Genomic DNA, 22,463 nt, shown 5'->3' on the forward strand with positions numbered 1-22,463 from the left:
ATGGTAGCCAGCAGGCTGAAGGGCAGAGGACCTGAGCACAAACTTGTTTGTTATAGAAGCCCTGGTTAGCCAAGATTCTAATTTTCAACCCTTGCAGGGTGCACTGATGAATTTAGTAAAGGTTGGGGTGGAAGACTGGAGCTTATTCCAATCTGTAATTGCACAGATGCTTGGAGAAGTTACATATCATAATTATACCACCCTATATGATGTAGGAGCTTAGGGATGTTTAAGCAGCAACCTCAGTATCATAGCAGCCCTCCAGGACAGCAAGTGGAGTAAATCATCTCTAGCCTGGCACTTAACACATCACAGCCACAGAGTTCTCCAACACAGCTTTATTGCCCTTTATACATTATCAGACAGGTAAAAGACAAATACTTCTGGCAAAGTCTACTGTGATAGGCAATAAGACAATGAATTTTCTTGTCATTTGCTACTGGTTGTCGTGCAGTTTGGCTCTATGAGAGTAGCAGATTAAAGTGAAGACCTCCAACAAATGCAGTGCCTTGAAATGGGGTTTTCTTTTTTCCATTTCTGTAGCTGAAGCAACTCCCTGTCCTACACCAATGGAAACCGCAGCACACTATTGAAAGAACTTGCCCTTTTCCAGGGAACACAACGTGTGGCTTGGTGTCACCTCTGAATACTGGCCCTGTTCAAACACAGCTTTTGAACACTGGTGCAACAGTTTGCATTTGTGCTGAGTGAAGGCCCTTCAGCTCCAAGCAGGAATGTTCTACACCCACTTTGCACTTTGTAGGTGAATGCAAACACACAGAGCCTAAGGCAATGGGGCAGTGCAAACTCATATAACTGGTAAGCATCCAAGATCTAAGAAACTTACAGGAGCATGATGTTGAACTCCATAAAAATGGGTAAAACAACTCTTGTCAATCCAAATTACTTAATATAAAAAATATCTTTTTTCATTAAAATTCATACATTATCTATAAAATCTGTTTTTAATGACCATAATCCCATGAAAAGACAATAAAGACTCACTATACAAACCTTTCTCCTAATATTTCCTAGTACAAAAAAAAACCCCTAAGGCCCATGTTACATATTTTATAAATCATATATGTCACCTTACAAACATCCTCACAATGCAGTAAAACTGCATTCAGTGCAGCAATTTCAGCAGTTAGGGACAGAAAATCACCATTTTTCAAATTATGACCTGAGGTTACAAGATTTCCCATTCATGATTATATAGAAAATAGGTAATTACAACAAACCAGTGAACCAAACATTAGTCCCCTAAAGCATAGATTTTTATCATCAAAATCTATATCAGTGTAGAACATCAGCTTTTTTTTTTTTCTTCCTGGAAAATTACTGTTGATGGCTTATTCCTACAATTGAGCTACATTCACATTAAAGTTAAGTGGAAAAATAAAGCGTTCATATATATTTATGTTCAAAATCACATTTCTTGCAATGTCTGCCTTAATCAGAAAATGTTGAAGTCAAATACAGAGCTACACAATCAGGTTTAGATTTCAAGTTTAAGATTATTTCTTGTAACCTTTCCCACCAGATAAAAAGGTTTCTAATCATGGTGTCAACTAAGATTCCCACATCCTCTGCTTCTGGAGTGCTTTTGGCTTTGCATTGATAGTCTGGGTCCCAAGGGAGAATCACAGATAGCACAGATTTCTATGCACACAAGCAAAGGCTTCACAAACATCACATCATGCTGCTGCCAAACAGGGTTGTCAAGGAGATCATGTGACACACAGATGGACATAGCCATAGCCAGTGACAACACAGGTAAATGTACAACCCCTTTTGTTTAACTAACAGATGTATGTTGAAATATATTGCTCCTTGCAGATAAATATTTATACTCAGCTTTGGAAGTAGCATGTGATAATCTTGCTACTCAAAATACTAATTTGTGTATATTCTATCCATATTGAGCAGATCAAAATTTGTGTCTTGTCACTACAAATGCATATTTACAATGAGATTTAAAAATATTTACATCCAAATTGTCACACCTCTAAAATCCCTCATTAAGAAAAATTAGTTCAAAATCTCCACACAGGTTGCTTGCAGTCTATGTTACTCACTGCAGGTGAAAAAGGATAATTTATGGTCCTATCTTACACCAAAAAGTTTTAGGCTGTGACACTCACAGGCTCAAAAATCTTCTGTTTCAGCAGATTGAAGAACTGTCCAAATTATTAAGACGACCTTTATGTGCTAATGAAAACAACAGTAAAATAAATTAAAAATGAAAAAGTAAATCCAGCATTGACAAGAAATAAATGCACATGGAAACGTTTAGATCTTTAAAAATTATTCTGTTCCATTTCCATTCCACAGCTGATAAGCAAGGGCTTTTTCCCTTTGATTGACATGACTCTTCTGCTTAAAAGCATGCTTCTATTTCACCTAGAAAACGTAATTTGTGAGATATTTGATAACATAAGGCACAGGAAAACAAAAAAAAATTACTATTTGTATCTTCTTTTTTGGATATATTGCACTTGGGAAAAAAAAGTATTACAAGCTTAAAATATGTACAGTGCTGGTTGTAATCAAATACTCTCTTCGAGAAATTTACAGGAAGAGGTATGCTTTTGAAACAATCATGTGTATAAATAGTTAGCAGACATGATGGTATAATATTTTGCCTCATCATTTTCTATCTATTTGTTTAGTTTAGGAACCTAAATTTCTATAGGGAAAAGACAAAACTAAAAAAAAAAAAAATCCCTGTACTTAAAACCAATCATTTTGATTCAATTTAACTAAGAGATAGAGGGGAAAAAAGGGGAAAAAATTACAATGATAGAAAGACTTCTCCTTTAGGACAAGATTGTTCTGCCTGTCCATGCTACATAGCATCTGACGACAAGCTCTTTAACAGAGCTATAAAACATGCTAACAGGGCTATTAAGATTACTTATACCATCTCCCAGCACAGGCATAAGTGCTCTTGGCACAGTCACATTTTGTACCCGCCTAAGCCAAATTTCAAAGAAGCTGCAGATAAGACATGAGAAGTAGAGAAACAGACATTCCTTTGCAGCCTGGAAAAATCCAGGTGGATCCTCTTCCATTAAGGAAAGACATCACCAAGTAGGGTCATAAGACACAAAGACATGTCAGGCCCTAAAAGAAACAGTGCTCCTCCAAGAATGTGAGGTAGGTACCTAAATAATGGGTAGAGTTAGAGGACAATTCATCAAAAAGCATTCTAAAGATAACTGGGGAGCCACAGATAACTGGTAGTGTACAGTTACCGGTGGCTGTGGAACAAGGAGGAACAGTGGTTAATCCCCATCCAAGCAACAGTGGTTGATTCTTGACTGTGAACCTCAGAAGCAAGCAGAGCACACTGTTTAAATCAGAGAAACCTCGAGGAGCTCAGACAGAGCCTCCTAAGAAAACAGCAGGCAAAATGTACCGTTGGCCTATGCCCAGCTGCCAGAACTGAGGACACCAGATCTTTTCCAGTTACAGGTACCCTGTTGATTTCTACTTTAACTTCCAGAAGTGCCATAACACAAACTGATAGCTCAGCAAAAACCTTTCCTCTGCATTCAGAGATAATCAAGAAGTAAAGTAAGTTATATTACAAATAAAAAAATAAAGACTAGAACATCAAGTTTGGGAGAATGGAAAATTATTATTACTATTATTATTATTATTATTATGGTCATAATTAGCATTATTAATGCTAAGTCCTCATGTTGCTTCAACAGATTTCTGGCATGCTTTAAACAAAGTAACAGCACATATTAATCTATGCATTTCATAGCATTTGGTCAAGAAGAAAAAAAAAAAAATTAAGAAAACTGAAAGTATAATAAGATATATTTCTCTGAAGACTCCAAAAAAAACCTAGAGACTCCACCGATAAAAAACCTATCAGCTGACCAAAAAGTTGAAAGGAATTGACAGGAAAGTTGAACTTCAAGATCTTCTGCAATTTATTTTAACATTTATTTGAGGAGTGTCTATTTAACACTATACTCTTTACCAAAGCCTTAATAAATACAAATTTTGAGTGTACTTCATGCCTCAGGCCTAAGGAAAAAGTAGTTCTAGAGCATAATTGTTGTTCTTAATGGAAATTATTTTTTCAAACTTAAAATTTGCTCCAGTTAACAATATAAAATTATTAGGTTTCAATAAACCAAGATATCTGAAAATTCTGGCTCAAAAGAAAGCAAACCAACCAACCAAAATTAAAACACAACAAACAAACAAAAAGCAGCCAAGAAAAACCCCAAACAAACAAAAAACCCAAAGGAGCATTGAATTCACAGCATTTTTCTCCTTTTCTCCAATCCTTATGTTGCACAGTCCCTGTGTAGAATTTAAAGGGATTAAAATGCATTCCAAATCTTTCCTTTGAACAATTTCTATGGTCAAAATGTTATATGTTCCATTCTTATGTGTTCCCTAATCCTTTGTGATTCTGTTTTGTCCCAGCAGAATGCAGATGTTTCACTGAGATCTACTGCAAACAGATCTCACAAAATAGGACTATATATCATAATAAGTAACTCAATATAACGAGAAAGTGCTGATAACACATATAGACCTATTGCAGATAATATCCAAGCTTTAACCTTTTATATGAAGATTATACAACTACTGTGTACTTTGATGGGAAGTACACTTTAACCTTGAAGTAAGTATCTTAAACTTGTCCACCTGCTCTCTTTGACTCACTCTCTGCAAATAGCAGTTCCTGATAAAAATGAAAACATGCTTTTGCTACATGACTTCCAGGAGAGTCTCTAGATCAATTAGCATTTGTATTATCATTTCAGGAAGTGATATATAACCCTGGCCACTTTTTGAGCTATCTCTTGGAGAGTCTCTTATCCCTCTGTCAACTCACATTTGTCTGCTCATGAAGTTACTGGAAAGAATGACTCAACATTAATTTCAATTACAGCAGAGTGAAAGTCCATTCATAAATATTGCCTCTGACAGACTTCATTTGGCTTTTTGAAGCTGACCTTGATTAACCAGCACACACTTGGTATGCCAAAGATAAAGAATCAAGAACTTGCAACTTTGCTTTAACTCAAACACACAATATTTCAGGGGAAAAAGAAAAAAAGTTCACATTAAAAAAATTAAACAAGATTTCAGTATATTAAAGCAATTTCCAGCAATCATGCCATCTTAGTAATATCCTTTACAGTAATCACCTAAGGAGTACTGGAGATCCACTAAAGGTAAGATTTCATTCATTCTGAGGCACATCTAATTGAATCTTAAAGTACCATTGTCAAGGGTTTTTTTCCTTTGTGAATGCCGGCAGAAATGTATCGGCTCAGTATTTCAAATATTTATAAATTATTCATAATATAAACATAGTTTGATGGAAGTCCAGTTATTCTAAGAACCAGTTTGAAGGTATACAGTGCACCAGTCCCCAAAATATAAAAAAATTCTGAGAAGCACATAGGTATACAGCACATGCTATATAGACAGAAGATTCCCAGAAAATGAACAAATAGTCTTTCTGTGTGAGATATGGGATAGCAGATGGTGATAGTTTTTCTGTAGCATTAGCATCTTTTCCCTGATTGTCATAGTGCCTCAGGGTTCTTTGAGCATTTAACAACCCAGTAAGATAAGGTGAGGAACAAACACAAGGGGAGACTAAAGTCCAAACCTGAAAGTATCTAGGAGTATAAAGATTATTGATTACTAAAGTCATGGGGGTTCAGGCTTTTTGTTCTCTTGAGAATCAGGCCTAAATGATTATCCAAAGTGGCAAGTAAAGTTTGAGGGAATGAACTTCCACCTCTATCTTCTGTGCCAGCCTGCACAATCACCCCTTAGATTCTTGGTTTATTTTGTCTCCATGTTTTGAACAGCTGCAGCTGCCAGAAGATGAGGTCATGTGCACCTCTTCCTGACAAAAAAAATTGTGAAGACAGCTTTGGTGGAACTGTCAACTACAAAATTCACTTGACTCTGTCCTAGTGTACAGGGCAGGATAAATACTGTTCAGATGATCTATAAAAGGCAGCTAAAAAAAAAAAAAGAAAACCACCAACTTCAAAGAGGCTTCCACTTTTTAAACACAAATATAACCTCAGATTCCATGCTGTCTTCATGGTTTGGCTTTTCAAGTTTATGCGTGTCACAGTTAGTTATCTGAATTGGATTATGTATTGTAAACCCATCTTGTGCGGCCACATTATAAGAAAGGGCTTTTAATGCCAACCATGAGACAATCTCCACTGCAGTCATAGTGATAACTGTACCATGCTTATTTTCTGCCCAAAATGTTCACTGATACCTTGCAGCTGTTGAGTCCATTTCAAAATAATATATTGGTTAATTTAATTAAAACCTCAATGCAAGATGTTCTCAGAAGACCATATGAAATTACAAACAATAGAATTCAATGACAATATGCTGCTGAGCTAATTGCAAACACATCTAAAAAGCCCTTTATCCTAATTTAGTGATAAAATCTATTTCCCAAGCTTCTTTCAGTCAGGTGATATTTTCTGCTGAGATGTATCCTGTGTGTAAAGCCAATATTCACTAAAAGCAATTACTGGTGTTGCCAGAACAAGTACTGAGGAGCAGTGGGGGAGCCTGCCCAGTTTGGTTCAGGATCTTTCTGTCTTGGCACTGGGTGTTTGCTCTGGAGGGGGTTACACCCCACTGCTGCCAATGGGCTAAAACCCAGCGCACATTTTGCCTCCAGCAGCAGGGAGCAGCTGTCTACCAGAAACATTAAAGGAAACTGCTGATTGCAATACTTAAACTGCAAATTAAGCCATAAGATTGAACACAATCCTCCATAAAACAATGGATTTGGCAGCACGGGCCTTGCATCCCCCCTGCAGCAGTTTCCATGGCTCCAGTGGTGCGTTGCTCCTCAGAGAGCTCCCACACCTGCCCCCTCCTGCCCTCATGGCACGGCTGTGCTGGCACATCCATCCTTCCCAGCCGCCCTCCTTGACACCACCCTGGTGTGCCATGAGGGCCAGCAGTTCCCCGGGACCAGAAGCCCAACCCTGAGCCTGCCATGACAGGGCCCTCACCACGCTCTACCTCATCACCTCTCTGCCAGGGCTTCCATACCAATCTCCCAACACTGTGGCTCGGCTGTAAAAACGTCAACAGAGGCCCCAACCCCTGCCCAGAGAGGAGCCGGGAGCAGCCTCCCCTCACAGGGCTGTGGCGGGAAACATTCGAGGAGGCGATGGCTGCGATGGGCCTTGGCACTTCCCGCCGCTTGCAGCTTTGGTGAGTGCTCCCTTTGGCTGGGTCATGGGACAAGCACACAGGAGGTGCCCCACTGTAAGGAGTCAGTGAGTTTTCCTGCCTACCTCATACCCACCATTGTCTATCACACACATTCTCTAACACACACAGTCTCCTCCACCGCCTTCTCCCGGTCTGAAAATCAGCACTACTACTCTGCAGGTAAACTCACTTTCTTACAGCCTAGAACATAGCCAACTGAACAGCGATTTCCATTTCTAAACAGCATCTTAATGGCCTTGTGGAAAGCACCTTTCACTTAAGGCAGTTTGTGATCCTGCTGTCACAGGATGCTATTTGTTTTCCAGAACTCCTCATGCTCCTAAGATGCCTACTTTATCAAGGCAGCACTGACCCTTTGTAAGACATTTTAGTTCATCTGCCCTTATAATATTCATGGTCAATAAGGTACAACTTACTTTTCTGTAAATACCGATTTTATTATTTTTAAACTCCTAACACAATTCCTTGCTGATTTCCCACACTTTGACTGTGATCTTTCCCTGCATCAATTTTAGATCCATTGTGTATTCTGCTTTTTATAGGAAGCAGAGCTGCTAACATCTTTAATGTAGCTCTCTTTCCAATTTTCACGCTCTTTAACTCTAATTGGCTTTCTACCAGCCAGCAGTCATACCACAAGAACAGACTTTTTACCATGAAGTATCTCAATTGCCTTTAGGTAATTCAACCAGACAATATAAACGCCTCTTTGAACAATTCAGCAGCTACCATGTAGATATCTTAATTAGTGACTCAATGGAGGATTTTCCTTCACTTTAAGGGCTGCATTGAAAGGTGAATCTCTTTGGTAATGTGTTTTAAAAACATTGGTTACCAAGTCACAACGTTTTCTTCCCAAGCAATATGCTGTGATGCAAATGATACAATTGCTTGGCCATACCCTTGATGAAAAACCATGAAGCAATTGAATATTGCATTTTCTTCTCCTCTTTCCCTAGATTGGCGCATTTCACCTCTAAAAAAGTCCAGATCCCATCCCACACTGGCTTCAAGAAAAGCACATCAATTCAGACTTTGACTTTAGTTTCCAACTAGTAAAAACCAGAAAATGTATTAGCACCTTTCAGAGCCTTGCTGAAGCTTACCAGCAGTCAGCTTTAGTCAGGAATTTATCCAACAGAAAAACTCCCAGCACTAACAGAAGAGACATTTCACAGATGTTTGTCAATTGATTAACTATGCAGTTGCAGTGTAATAACCCCATACATGTGATTGGGGAATTGTAACTTGTAGCTCTTCAGCCGTTTGACACCATTTATTGATTAGAAAAACAGATTGCCATTCGCAGAATTGTAACGTAATATTTTAATTACTACCATATATAACATCTGACTTTCAGTCCATTAGGATAAAATTATCCACATAGCGACTAAGTCCTCCTCTCACCCACAGTTCCCAAAAGGTGATTTATCAGTGACGCCTAGTTAAGCATGATTCTGCAGCCTTTCCCCCCTACCAAATAAGTTTAATATCTTTTTATCTCATTTTACTATGGGAAGACTCAATCAAAGATGTTTATTAGAAGGAAAGTAGTTGGATGTTTTTTATTTCACAGTCCTTGTAGAAAGTTACAGAAAATGGAATAAAAGACCTATAACAAATACTTCAGAGGCAGAAAGCCCTGCATTGCTAGATTGCCCCTTTTTTATGCTACTTACAAGAGTCTGGCAATAGTATTCATCCCACAGTATCTGATCCTCTTCACTACAGAAAGTAGAAATGATTAATCCTCCAGTAGAGTTCAACAGTGACTAGCAATTCCATGCACAAAAGACTCTGCAAGAGACAGGGTTTGGACTTTGCTTTATCAACATTTTATTGACTTTTTTTCCTCTTCCTCCCCTAGGATTGTTTAACAATCTGTGTGGGGAGAACTGATAAGTGAAATTTTAACACTGAGAACAATGGATATAATACCTCTCTAAGGAAGCTCTCCATGTCTTAAAGTGACACTTGTGCAGAATCCAATAACCCAGAACAATCCCAACAATAGTCATTAGATTGTGTTATAAAGGCAACATTATAAACACCCTCACACAATACCCATATCTTTCTGCAGGAAATACACACACAAAGGAAATAGATATTATTTTGACATTAAATTCATATCTTGCATTTAAGTTTCTTTTCTGTGACTAATCCTTTCGCAATTAAGCACAGATATATAAAAGACAGCTTCTTTTTTCTGCACTGGGAAGGCACATAGCAAGTTGAGCTATCAGAAACTAAGGTTTTCTGGCAACAAATACCAAAAGATCTAATTCCTATCATTCAGAAGGAGCACAAACTAAGGGAAAAGAGCAAGAAGGCATCAGTGTGAGACAGTGGTTTCTAGGAACATAATCTACTTTCAGCATGTAAGTAACACCCAGTGAAAAATAAAAGTGTGTACTGTAACTGCAATTCACATCACAGAGGAGTTTTAAAATAAGCAGGTCTTAAGAGAGAACATTGTCCATTGTATCAGTAGTGAAGCAGAAAACTATCTAAAATTTAATCTCTAAAACATAGGGTGAACTATCACCATTTAATTCCTCAAAGGAGATGCTGGCATATGGACAGCCTGTGTGAGAGGTTTTGAGGCAGCACAGGTGCACAAGTGTTACAATTCCATATGCTGTTCATGAATAAGGCATTTGAACAGTAAAGCTGATTTTAGCATGAGAATCTGAAGACATTCTCAATTATTTTACATATGCTAATTCCAAAAGTCATTCTCATTTGAGTGTATTATGGAAGTCCATCCTTCTGTTGGGAAGGTATTGTTTACACTAATACTGCTCTGAAAAGAATCCCATGTGGTACATTTCTCCAACTGTGCTCTGTCACCCATCTACCCACTTGTCCTTTAGATAATCCATCACACCGATTGCCCCAGGCTCTGGTGGATATTCTTTGTTTGTTAACTGAGCAGCCAGTGGGTGTTATTTTAAGGCCACATAAAGGGGACTGCAGCTTGTGTTTTTAACCAGCAATGTTACACTTGTACTCCCCCATCCCCATCTCACTACTTGTAATCCCACAAAAGCCGTAATCACAAAAGATCAGAAACTGGAAAATGAAGAGAAGTCAAGGAAGCCAAGAAATACACACAGTTCATACCTATGGATGCTAAATCTGAACCAGAGTGCCTGTAGCTATTACAGGCTACATAGCTCAGTCCTGCCTGAGAGCTAGCCTGAGAAATTCATGGGAGGATTTCAAAACAATCCTCAGAAACAGAAAACAGCCATGCCAGGTGCTGTTTGTCTGTCCTCTTGTTTTCCTTGCAGGAGAAAGTCAGGAGGTGGTGTACACCACTGACCAATGATGGTGATGTAGCAGTTAACTAACCAATAAGAGTTTCTTTTCTGTACTTTCCACGAACTAGTCTATAAAACAAGGCAAAAGCAATAAACTAGGGAATTCTCCTGATCTGACTCCTTGAGAGTCCGTGTCATTCTCTTCTCGCCGTTCCTAATTAGAGCGACACATACCAGTTTGCACTCTTGATAGCAACGAAGATGAACACAGTGGTTTAAGAACCAGGTACCAGAATTTGCAAAACCTCCTATCTGTCTTTCTTCACAGTAAAATAAAAACCCCAAACTTAGCAAAAACTTATTAAAACATTTTTACTAACCATGGTTTCCTGGTGCATTTCTGCATCAAAAATTTAAAAGCTTCCGGGTTTGTGGTGGTTTTTGTCTTATAATTTATAAAATATAAAATTTGGCACTCATACCATTCAGAAAGAATGTCCTCAAAACCAGATTTATCTTTGGTAGCACTCCTCATCAAAGAAAGGATGGGGGGAGTTATTTTGTTTTCTTGAGGAGTATAATGAATTTTACTGGTAAAGGATTCTCTGTTACAAGCTCTTGGATTGAAGTGTATGCCCCATGGGTGTATAGAAATCAGAAAGTGGGCAATGCTCAATGACCATGGGACGAGAACAGAGTTTAAGAAGCATACAAAGGCTGTTATATAACCTATTAATTCGATGGCTTTACAGCATTTTCTGCTCTGTTGGGTACAAATGAAAGGAAAAATTACCTATTCCAAGCCTATAAGTCTTGCAATCCCTAAAAAGGGCTGGCAGAATCTATTCTGGGAGATAGTGTTCATGTAACCAAGGGGGACAGTTACTTCTCTGCTGAAAATTCCAGCTGGAATTGAAACAGAGAAATAATTCTATTCTTTCTGGAACCAAACTCTGCTCTATAAGGATGAATTTTCAGCCACTCTCTGTGTAAATTTTGCTCACTAGAAAATGAAACTCACCAGCAGGGAATCTGCTTTAGCAAAGGTAGAACTTTACTAGTCTTTGGACTTATGGCTTGTCTTCATAGAAGGCAGATGAGAAGTAACATTGGGGCAGTTTTATTTCAAATAAAGGAAGGGAGCTTAGAAATAACTAAATAAATGCAGAGAGGAATAAAACTAAGTGTTCTGACCTACAATGCTGCACTTGATAGTTTGTCTTGGTTTTGTCCCTGAAGTTGGTGCAGCGCTTTTAACACAGACAACAATCTAGGCCCTAGCAAGTGTAAGCTCAGTGTCAAAAGTCTCCCATTTTTCTTTTTTAAAATCAGACAAGAGAAAAAAAGCCTTCTTTATTAAAATGTTCATCCCTGTAACACTTTTTCTAGGAGGACAAGGTGATACCTGCACCATACAAGTTTCACCATGACTTATATGTGACTTAAGTAATACTTTTACAGTTCACAGTAGTATGGAAGCAGCAGTCTGCCACATTTCACAGTCTTACATATATTTGAACCTGCAAGCTAAGGTAATATGAAGCTAAGGTAATGGAAGCTTCCTGCTTCCCAAACAGGAGTTCACAAATCACATCATGTGAATGAGCAGAGAGCTCCCCTGGGTGAGTGAGCATACCAGGTATGACAGGGACCATCTCTGCAACAAGCTCCACAGTGGCTCTCAAACAAAGCAGTGTCAGGAACCATTGCCTAAAGTTATCCTGCAGCCTTCTCAACACTCAGAAAGGCTATACACACACACACATTCAGTTTAAACATTCTCAGGATCAAGAAAGAAAATTACAAACCACAAGAAATAAAACCAAAACCTAAGCAAAATCCACAAATCAGGCCCCAAAATGCTCCTGTTTACATGTGTTACTCTGTACCTGACAACTTGATTTCTACAATCAGTATAAGAAAAGAGTCTGAAAATTCAGAGAAATGTGCCTTACAAATGCTTTCTACATTACATTTGTGTTAATACTTTGAAAACTTAATTCAGCCATGCCATTAACAATATAAGATAATTTTAGCTGCTTTTACATCAACTTTCCCAATTAGTCTGATCAGGTAGCATGAGGGCATACTTGTTATAGAAGCACACTCCTTAATTTCAAGAAGTAATTGCCAACACATTCCCCTACTCCATAAACAAAGCTTTTTTTTTTTTTTCCAGGCTCGATCCCTGCAGTGAAATGGCACACAGATGACAGCACTCAATTAAGTTCAGAATTAATGTAGCATGAAAGCACAGTCTTATCGAGAAGGCCGAGTGAAATTGAACAGGAGGATTGCAGGTATTTTCACCATATTTTACTGCAAATGATCACTCATTTTTCCTGCCGTGGAACAGGTTAGTAGGGCAATAGTCAATAAAGGGGACCTTTGGAAAGCCAGAGGTTGCATTGGACTCTTTAACATATTAATTCAGCTCTAATTCTTAATATTCAGTAATAACAGAGTTGATCTGTACACCTGTGTTGTTGTCAAATAAAGTACTTCTGAGAGGAAACCTGATTTTTCAGCCATCTCTGTGGGTTATTGGATAACACTCCAAACTATTTGTGAATAGTTTCCATAAATTAAGTTATTAAAATTAATCTCTTTCATTGCGTGATGAGCTCTCTGTTAATTTATGTACATGTGCACATACTTATTAAGCATATTTACAATACATGCATAGTTATGATTTCTTCTTTGTGGATCAGCTAACTGACATGGCTTCAGACACTAACCGTGTCAAAGAACGAAATTATAAATTGTGTTGGCTGAAAGTTATTATTCCTGTCTCAAGAAAACTGATGGGGATGGGAGAGGGAGAAAATATGCCTATGGTCAAAACAGTAGAGTCAAGTTTTGGGAAACTGAAAATAAAAAAGTAAAAAAAGGACTTGAAATTGTCCTGGATAATTTTGGTTCAATCTATTTAAACATATCTATCTACTTTATGTTTTTTAAATAATTCAATATGGACCACTGAATATATTAATATATTTTATGAATATGAAACTAGACACATGTAAAATTAACTGAATACAGGAATAACATTTCAGCTATGAGAAGTGTTTTGAAAAATGTGATGCTCAAAAAACTTTTTTTTTCTGTGAAGTTTCAGGTCTAACTTCCCATTCCTCCCCTAAACAGGCTTCATTCTTTTATTTTCAGTCAGCAAAAGAGTATCCAGCAATCATCTGGCAAATCTGCAATCAGACCAGACTTGGCAGTTATTACTTCTCTACATACAGGTGAGTAGTAAATAGGATAACTAGAATTTCAATACAAATTACACACAATTCTCCTCCATGTATGAATGTACATAAGAAAATTACAGAATGTGTTGATTAGCATGTTAGTATCTCCAAAACCCATGAAAAAACTTTTCTCACCCCACAGTGTGTCCTGCATAATCAGTGCACCAACCATGATTTAAAAGCACAGATCTTTCTCAGATTTCTCAGCTTCTGAAGAAAAAGGCTAAAATCTTTCAGGGTTTTTTTTTTAAAGCTCAGTGTTCTCCACCTTGTTTTCCTTAGCACCCACTATTTTTCCTCAGCTGCAGGGCTGTTTGGTATCTGATATCAGCTCTGTCATCTTCCTGAAGGCATTTATAGGACCTTTGAATTTCAAGTGGTACCGGGAACCTCTCTTGCTGAAATCATGGCACTCCTTTTTGTCCCCAGGGGTAAGAGGAAAACCAGTGATACCAAAGGGGAATATAATATTTAAGAGATCTATTGAAATTTTGCAGACAGGAGCTTGTTTAGCTTCACTAAAATTTCAGAGGCAAGATAATTTGAAGTATGGTGTGGTGAATCAGAGACTGACAGGTTAAAATAATTGAAAAGGAGCTTGAGTTTTTTGTTAATTGCCTGCTGCAGAAGTCCTGTGCTGTGCCATGCATCGAATCTGTGAGCAGAGACCCAATATTTACTATCAATCAACATTACAAGCATTTAATGAAAAGTTTCATAATGGAAAGGTTGAGTGAGCTGAGATGGATCATTTCCATTAACTAACTCCTCCACAACCTACACCTCCATTATGAAGCAGCAGCCTCCAATTCTTTTAAAGCTCAGTTTCCTCATATTGAAAACAGTTTCTGAAGCATGTAAGAAAACTGACAAAAACCAAACTTTCTTGCAGTAGTTTAGAAGTAGTGTAGAAGAAGTGTATTGGGACAAAGGAGTTCCTTTGCTGCCTTTTTCTGTTTGTGTGTATGCGTTAACAGGGGTGACCTGGAAAAGAGCTGAGATAGGTACAAGGAAAAGAAAGGCATAAAGCACTTGAACCTGTCAAGCCAGATGTGATTGACAATAATTTTTTAATTAATCTAAGTAAAACTTCTGAACACAGAACCTATATGCTTACAAAAACCATTTCCTTGGCAGAAGAATTTATCTCTGGGTTGTGTACCTGGCAAAGGGAGTAATAACAGGTCCCCTGATCATTATATACCTACTTGCTTTCTGAGATAGGAATATGTGAAGTTTTCAAATGGAAAACTACTGTGAATTGTGCCTCTACCCCTTCCTAAAGCCCTTTAAACTTAACTGAGGACGTGCAGGAAAATGGAAAGCCTTCAAAGCAATCTAATGTAAGACACAGTTGTATCAAGCACCTACTAACTTCAGCTTTCAAAGCAGACTGCAAGTGTCAGTGAATCCGCACTCAACTCAGTGTCTCTGGAAGTTATCCACACCCACCTGCTATGGATAACCTGCTCTCACAGTATGTACATCCATATTCATGGTACACACCTCTTCTCCAGAAATTCACATTCTCTTACCTATATCTGCCATTTATTCATAGATGTATTAAATAAGGAAAGTATCCTTGAGTATAAGGTGAAGACTTTATACTCAAGAAGGCAAGAACATAACCCAGAGTATGGAAGGGGAAGTAAGTGTATAGCTACCTAGAGAAGGTCAAAACTCAAGCAGCTCATGCCCACAAACAACATAAACTGTGTATCAGCTATCCTGTCTGCATTACAAATTAAATGTTTGCCTAAGATATCTAGACCGCAGAAGTTTTTGAATAATTGTCATCATATATTTTCCTCACTCTTTTTGGCAAGAGAAAAGAAACATTTGAAGGACTCACACAGACATTAGTCGAAAGATTGATACTCTCTGTTCTTGGCTAGAGTTTATGCAATGACATTAGAAAGAATTTTTAGAAACTTGTCTGGCATTAAGGTGGATAATCAAGTGGTTAAATATATAGTTTATATGCTATCCTATATTTAATAATACAATTTCATTAATACATGTATTTGAAATGAAACTAATACAGGTCCATAGAGAATATATTAGCAAAAATTCCATAACCTGTCATGTACATTTGTAAGGACATCACTGTCTTCCCTGAAATAATGTCAGTGAAGTGAGAGACCTATGAAAAGATGAATTGCAGTCAGTCTTTGCCTGATATTTATTTTTCTTCATTTATTACAGAAGAAAACTCACATAGTTCAATCATGTTTATGATTGTTTTAGAAGAAAGTAAACAGGGAGAATGATTTTTCAAAATACAAATGCTTAGGCTGTATTTTCATTTTCATTAAGTGTGTCATTAAGGGGAATGAAAAGCAAGATAGATGTCCTAGTCCAGGAGAATCAAAGTGAAGGAAAAGGACAATTCTACTCACTAGTCCAGCAAGTCTAGAGGAAGAGAAAATTAGTTAATTAGTATTTCACTTTTTAATGTTATTAGTAATGCAGAAGAACAGCAAAAAAAATTTTATAAAGTTTATTGATATATTTATCTTTAAAAATATGGGATATTTGTCTGAAATATCCCCAGATTCACAAAGAATCATTGGAAATGTTTGATTTTTATAGTTGCATCAAATACTTAATAAAAGTTAATGCTCTAAAAGAAGGGAGGTTGGCAGAGAGAAGTAAAGTAAATATACCAGACACCTGCAAGTGCCTGGGTTCTTACAACTCTTCAGCAATCAATTATGTTTCTATCACAGCTATTCTGTGGGGATCCTGGGCATGCCGATGGGGCACACCAACTAACTTCAGCCCTTTGTTTTACTTGTCAAGAAAATTATTCTGGTTACAATTCCATTATTTTACACAAATTATGAGACCAACTTAACCATCTAAAGCTTGACCTGATGTAGCAACATTTTTTCCACCAAAAAAATTATGTCTCTGTCGCAAAGATAGTAAGAATGGTACAAAACCCAAACACTGGGTTTTACTTCTTTGCTCATTTCTATCCTTTGAGATCAGAAGGACCAGCCAGAAGGTCTGACACAGCCCTTCTGGGTGATGGTTTCCCCTCTAATAGCCTCTACAGTGCAATTTCTACTGCAGTTTCGGAGTGCAATAAATGAACTTTGCCTCAGGACAGTTACCCACATTTTCTGTAACAAGGGTATTTTCAAAGCTAACAGCCAGCAGGCAGCTGCAAGGACAAAAGTGGTCTGTCTGAAGCTCCTTCCAGCTCTCTAGTGGCAAATGTGAAATACTATAATTCCTCCCTATATATTTCTGGCTATTATTTTTTATTGGACTAGTTATAGCTGTGTCCCAAGAAAAATAGGGCTCATCAGGTAACAGAAACCAGGCAAAAGAAATAACAATTTATAGGAAACCCTGGACATTAATCTTGACATTACTCAAGGTTTCATACTGCACTGCTACTTCTGCTTTAAGAAAAGGAAAGCATTGTGAACATGAATATACTCTCACACAAGCTGTGACTTTCCAAAGCAGACAATTAATACTGAAAGATTAAGGGGAGTGGCAGGTACAAACTAAATGAAAATAAGAATTCCAAAATGGTGATACCTTTAAAATATTTTTGCTTAAAATACTTTCATGTGCGTAAAAAAGCGAGAGTGGCTTTAACATGATTCTGCCGGAACTGGTACCAAGGTCTGTGGTAAGTGCAGATATTTACAGCAACTTTTATAAACAAAACAAAAACAAAGGTTTTGACAATTTCCTCAACTTTGCTTAGTAACAGAGCACATCTACTTCAGGTCAGGCATCAGCCACTGTACTTCCAAGCACTACATGTCCTCAGCTTTTAAATGTGGTACTTTTTTACGTTTTTAATCAAAAAAAGTTCTTTGGCAGCCACAAATCCCTAAAGACTGTTCTTTTAAAAAGTGTATTTTTCTACATTAGGCAAGAAGATTTCACAATTTATCCATCTTTCTCACCATATGGTCAATTTTTTTCAATGCATTCTAATTAGGATTACATCCTAATTAGATCTATATCTTTAGCAGTGACTATTGTTCTGTGGGTCTGCTCACCAAGACAACTCTCCCTAGTTTGTTTTCAGAGGAAGCCCTAAATGCTGAAGCTGAGAAATATGTATTTCATCAGCTGAATATTTTTCAGCATTTTTCTGGTCAATTGCCTGAATAGAAACCAGATGCAAATCAGGGTAAGAGGATACTTGGCTTTCTGAAGTCTTAACACATTGTAGGGTGTGATTAGAAGTAGTGCAGTAGAATATGAGTTGTTTCTGGAGCTTTCTTTTCTAAAAGCACTGTCCTCCTTTCCTCCACACACAGAGATAATGAGTTTTCATTATCTGAGAAAACTCTCAGATAAAGTTTTCCAGACCTGTCTCTAAGGAACTATACCTTCCTGCTGACTCATTGCTTCAGGTTTTGAATTCATCCATTTGGTTGGTGGGTGGAAAGGAAAAAAAAAACAAAAAACACATCAGGAGTAAAGAGAAAAAGCAAGAAAGAACAGAGATGTAGGAGAATTACAATACTTAAGTCTATTCTTCACCCATACCTAGCTGCATCTACAACACTTGTGAGACTGGAGCTAACAAATCCAAGCAGAAAGACAAGCTGCATCACTGCTAAAAAAAAAGGAAATTCAAATGTTAGGTGCTGGGCAAAGTGCTCAGGTATTCAGACGAGGTTTCTAGGATGATTGCAGTGCTCCTGCAATGACCCAGAAGTTTAATCTAGTTCTGGAGCATCAACAATACATGACAAAGCACACCAACAAAGCCTAAGTGCAGCATGTCCCTCAGCTTCTCACAGAGAGCTTCCAATTCTGTAGTAAGCCCACAGCTGCCTGATCATGAGCACAAGGAAGGCAGAAGTAATGGAAATAAAGCAATTAGAAGTGGAGAGAGGCTTGTGCTGCCTTTACAGAGCACCCTGAGCAGATTTTGTGAGTGATATTAGCTTGCCACTTCCCTTGCCAGTGCCTGGTTTTCTTACAAGAATTATGTGGATAATAAGTAAAAATATATATGCATTTTTTGGTAGTACAGTATTTGTAAACCTACTAAACTTACTAGCTTTACTGTTGGATTTTATCTGCAAACACACTCAAAATCGTGCTGTAAATGATGGGGGATTTAATTTTTGGTTGTATTGTTTTGTTGGCTTGTCATGGCTGGGTTTTTTGATTTTTTCAAATTTACAATGTTTCTTTTGCTTTATACCCCCACATCTTTGTCTAAAATTCTTAAGTGCCATAAAAAGTATTTACATGCCTTTAAATGAACTATACATTTCACACTGCAATATTTAATCTTCCATGATATTGAGAAAATGCACTGTGTTCTTTGAAGGTAGCCGTACATCTCACATGTTATTACTAGAAAAGGTCATGAAAAGATCAATACATGCCTTGTGCTTACTTATCTTACTAGAGAAAATTGTCCTTTACAAGCAATATTAAAAAACCTCCCCTAGAAAGAAGCAGAATCATAAGGAATAAAAGTGGTAATTAGCAGAAGGCAGATGGAATGCCTTGAACTTTCAAGGTTTGATCCTGTGCAGCCTAAGAGGAGATAACAGCCAGAATAGATGCTTAACACCAAGCACAGATGTAAGCAGAGCTGACTAAGAACAGAGAGGGTGATCTGCATGGTTACTTAGAGGGAAGAGGATGAGAATATGAGCAGTAAATTTAGCAAAATTGTTTCTTCCCAATACCCCACCCCTGCATTTTTTTTTCTAATTATGGCATAGTTCCCTGCTCCTTCTAAGCACTAACTGCATCTCAGAGCCAGTGAAGATTTCACTCCTTCACAAAGGAACCAGATAACAAACATAATTTAAAGTTGTGGTGCAAGTCACCAGTTGGCCCAAAGTTTATTTTAATGATTTGTTGTTACTGCTGTAGTTCAATAACTTAATTTTTGATTTGGGGTAGGTGAGCATAACAGAATCAGCATTTCCCTATTGTATTCAAGGCCTTGCAAAGATTTGCCATTATAAATAACATTTAAAATCTGTTCCTTTCCCTCATTTGAAATGTGTCAGCCAAACTGTTCATACTTATCGCAGCTTCCTTCTTGCATGGCTTTGACCACCATGAAATCTGCATCATTCACGTCCTCTTCATGCACTGAAAAGCGAGGTACAAAACAAACCACGTCTGAGATCCAAGAGGGATTTTTGTTTTGAAAGTTCCTACTGCAATGTAGGAACCTAAGCCAAAATTTTAATCTTAGGCTCATGATTAATATAATCATAGGTTTCGGTACCTAAACTCCTCCAATAAGGTGGTTTTCAACATCCCAAATTGCCTATCTGCCTAGGGCTTGGCTTCTGCACATGAATATCAAGTAGGTGAGGAAAACCAAAGGATCCAGAACTTTGCATTTCTATCTTGTTAAAACACATAAGGCAAAGTACTTCTAGATATTTTAACTGAGGGCCTGGCCTAGCAGACATTCCCATAGTATACTGAATAAGTTTAACTCCATACTATAAATAAGGTTTATCATCAACCTCAGTAACATTGCCCCATTCATCCATTTTTAGGATATCCTAGTAATGAGAACATTCACCCAAAAAAAGAAAAACACTCTTGCTCTGAATATATTCAGAAATGGCTTTATAAAACTCATCACTACAATAACTACAATAATAAGATTTCCTCCTACAGCTCATGAAATGTCCCTCATTCCTTTTCCATTTACCCTATTTGAATCCTGAGGTCCCCTTTTGAATCCTCAGAGAACAGACCAGCTTCAGCAGGAGAGATTGATAATACCTCCACATGAAACAACCTCCAGTAACACACAGCATAGCTCCAGTGAGGATGAGGGCAGAGCCCTTTCCAGACAGGATGCAAGGAGGACAACACTAGCATCCTGTATATTGTGCACATCAATAGTCAATCCTGTTTCACAAAATTAAACTGTTAAATAATTTACTATTTTGCTATAGTGGTGTGGGGGTTTTGTTAGGGTTTCTTGAGTGGTTGGTTGGTCGTTTTCTGGAAAGTGCTTGTTTGTTTTGTTTAGGCTTTTAATTTGGGGTTTTTTTTCATTATTATTATTTTAATCACTGCAAGATTCCCAGTTAAAAATCTACATTTTGGACATCTTCTGGGATAGAAATAACTTCTAGTGTGTAGGTGTGCAGTTTATTTGGCTTAGTAACTCGCTTCATAGAGTAGCTCAGTAGGCAACCATCTCCATCTGTTGAATTTTGTGTCTTGCTGAGAAACCAAGGTCTCTTCTGGAATTTTGCATGGAAAGTTTGGACTTTCAATTTTCCTGGTAGGAAAAGAAGGGCCAAAACAATGTGTTGTTAAATCCTTGTCTCTTACTTGTACTCAGTACCTTGTTTATATCCTCTCATAAAGACACTGGGACTGCGACCTGTGTTCCCACATCCAATATGGGGACAGCTTTCAAAACAGGATATTCAAGCTTGTACACTGATTTTCAGGCATTTCCTCAGAGTACTATTGTTGTGCTCCTTTCCTGGTAGGTTCTTAAACATTTTGTCCCAGGTAAGTGTATCCACCTTACCATATCCCAAGCAAGAATCTCTTATAAGAGGAACTGAGAATAAGTTCACTGTACTCAGCTGTCACAGTTTTACTTCAGCTCCTCATACAGATATTTCAGCAAAGAAATGGTGTTAAAACAACTGCCTCCACCTGGAAGCAATTTCTGTCTGGTTGCAGATCTGCAGTATTGCCGAAGGTAGAGCCCAAACACAGGCTTGTGAAGGTGGCAAACACCCCTGATCCCAGCTCTGTACATTTCAGGAATAAAAAGGATTTTTATAATTTTCAAACGAAGGTCACTTCCCATGCATTGTCTACAATAGATTGTTCTGCCTTTTCTTTTTTATAGCTCACAACATTTAGCTAACTAATAACAGGCCATTTTCCACAGGGTGTCATTCATATCCTATTAGCACCAAGTGACCAGTTGTCAGCATATATCCCTGTTTGCTTAAGCCGTTGCCTAGAAACTACTGTGCTTTTCCATTTGAAGCTCAACTTTCTTGCAACACAGACAAACAATGAGATGTAACCTTGTGGGCAAATAAGCAGCAGTCTGCCTTCAGTGGTTTACACCTATTGTTCTACTTCCCATACGCGGTGATTTTTGTTAGTGAAATAATTTTGGCCCAAGACATCCTGTAGTGTGAATAAAAATCAATCCATTTTTTTCAGGACTGTCTTGAAAAACAATATACAACTTCTTTTACCTTTCTCTTTGAACCCATAGTCCTGAAACATTTTATTGTTACAGACTTAAGGTTTTTTTGTTCAAGTTTAAACATAGAGACACTTGAGCCAAGACTGTGCTTACAATTAGGTACCTCTGTGAGACCTGTTTTTTGAGAAGAGATACAGAGTCAGTTCTTATTCCTCATTGCTCCTTTACTCTGGAAGGAGTCCAAATACGACTCAAAATACAGATTACATTTTAGCCTTTTTCCAATGCTTATCTATGCACATCAAGTCATAAAATAAAGACCATGGCACTGCTAAATAGGTGTATTGTAACAGCTAACTTCACCTCATGGTTATCAAAACCAAACAGCCAGTACAGACTGATAGGAAAAGTTAAAGTGAGCAACCATTCCTGATGGGAGAACAGTCCCTTCCTTCACATCAGTGATTTGGAGGAAGCTCAGGGAATATAAATTAAGCAAAATATTGATTTTTAATT

The sequence above is a fragment of the Pseudopodoces humilis genome, chromosome 9 (assembly GCF_049639895.1).
Source record: "Pseudopodoces humilis isolate 2021_Gansu_Grassland_sample_001 chromosome 9, ASM4963989v1, whole genome shotgun sequence".
NCBI classification, from domain to species: domain Eukaryota; kingdom Metazoa; phylum Chordata; class Aves; order Passeriformes; family Paridae; genus Pseudopodoces; species Pseudopodoces humilis.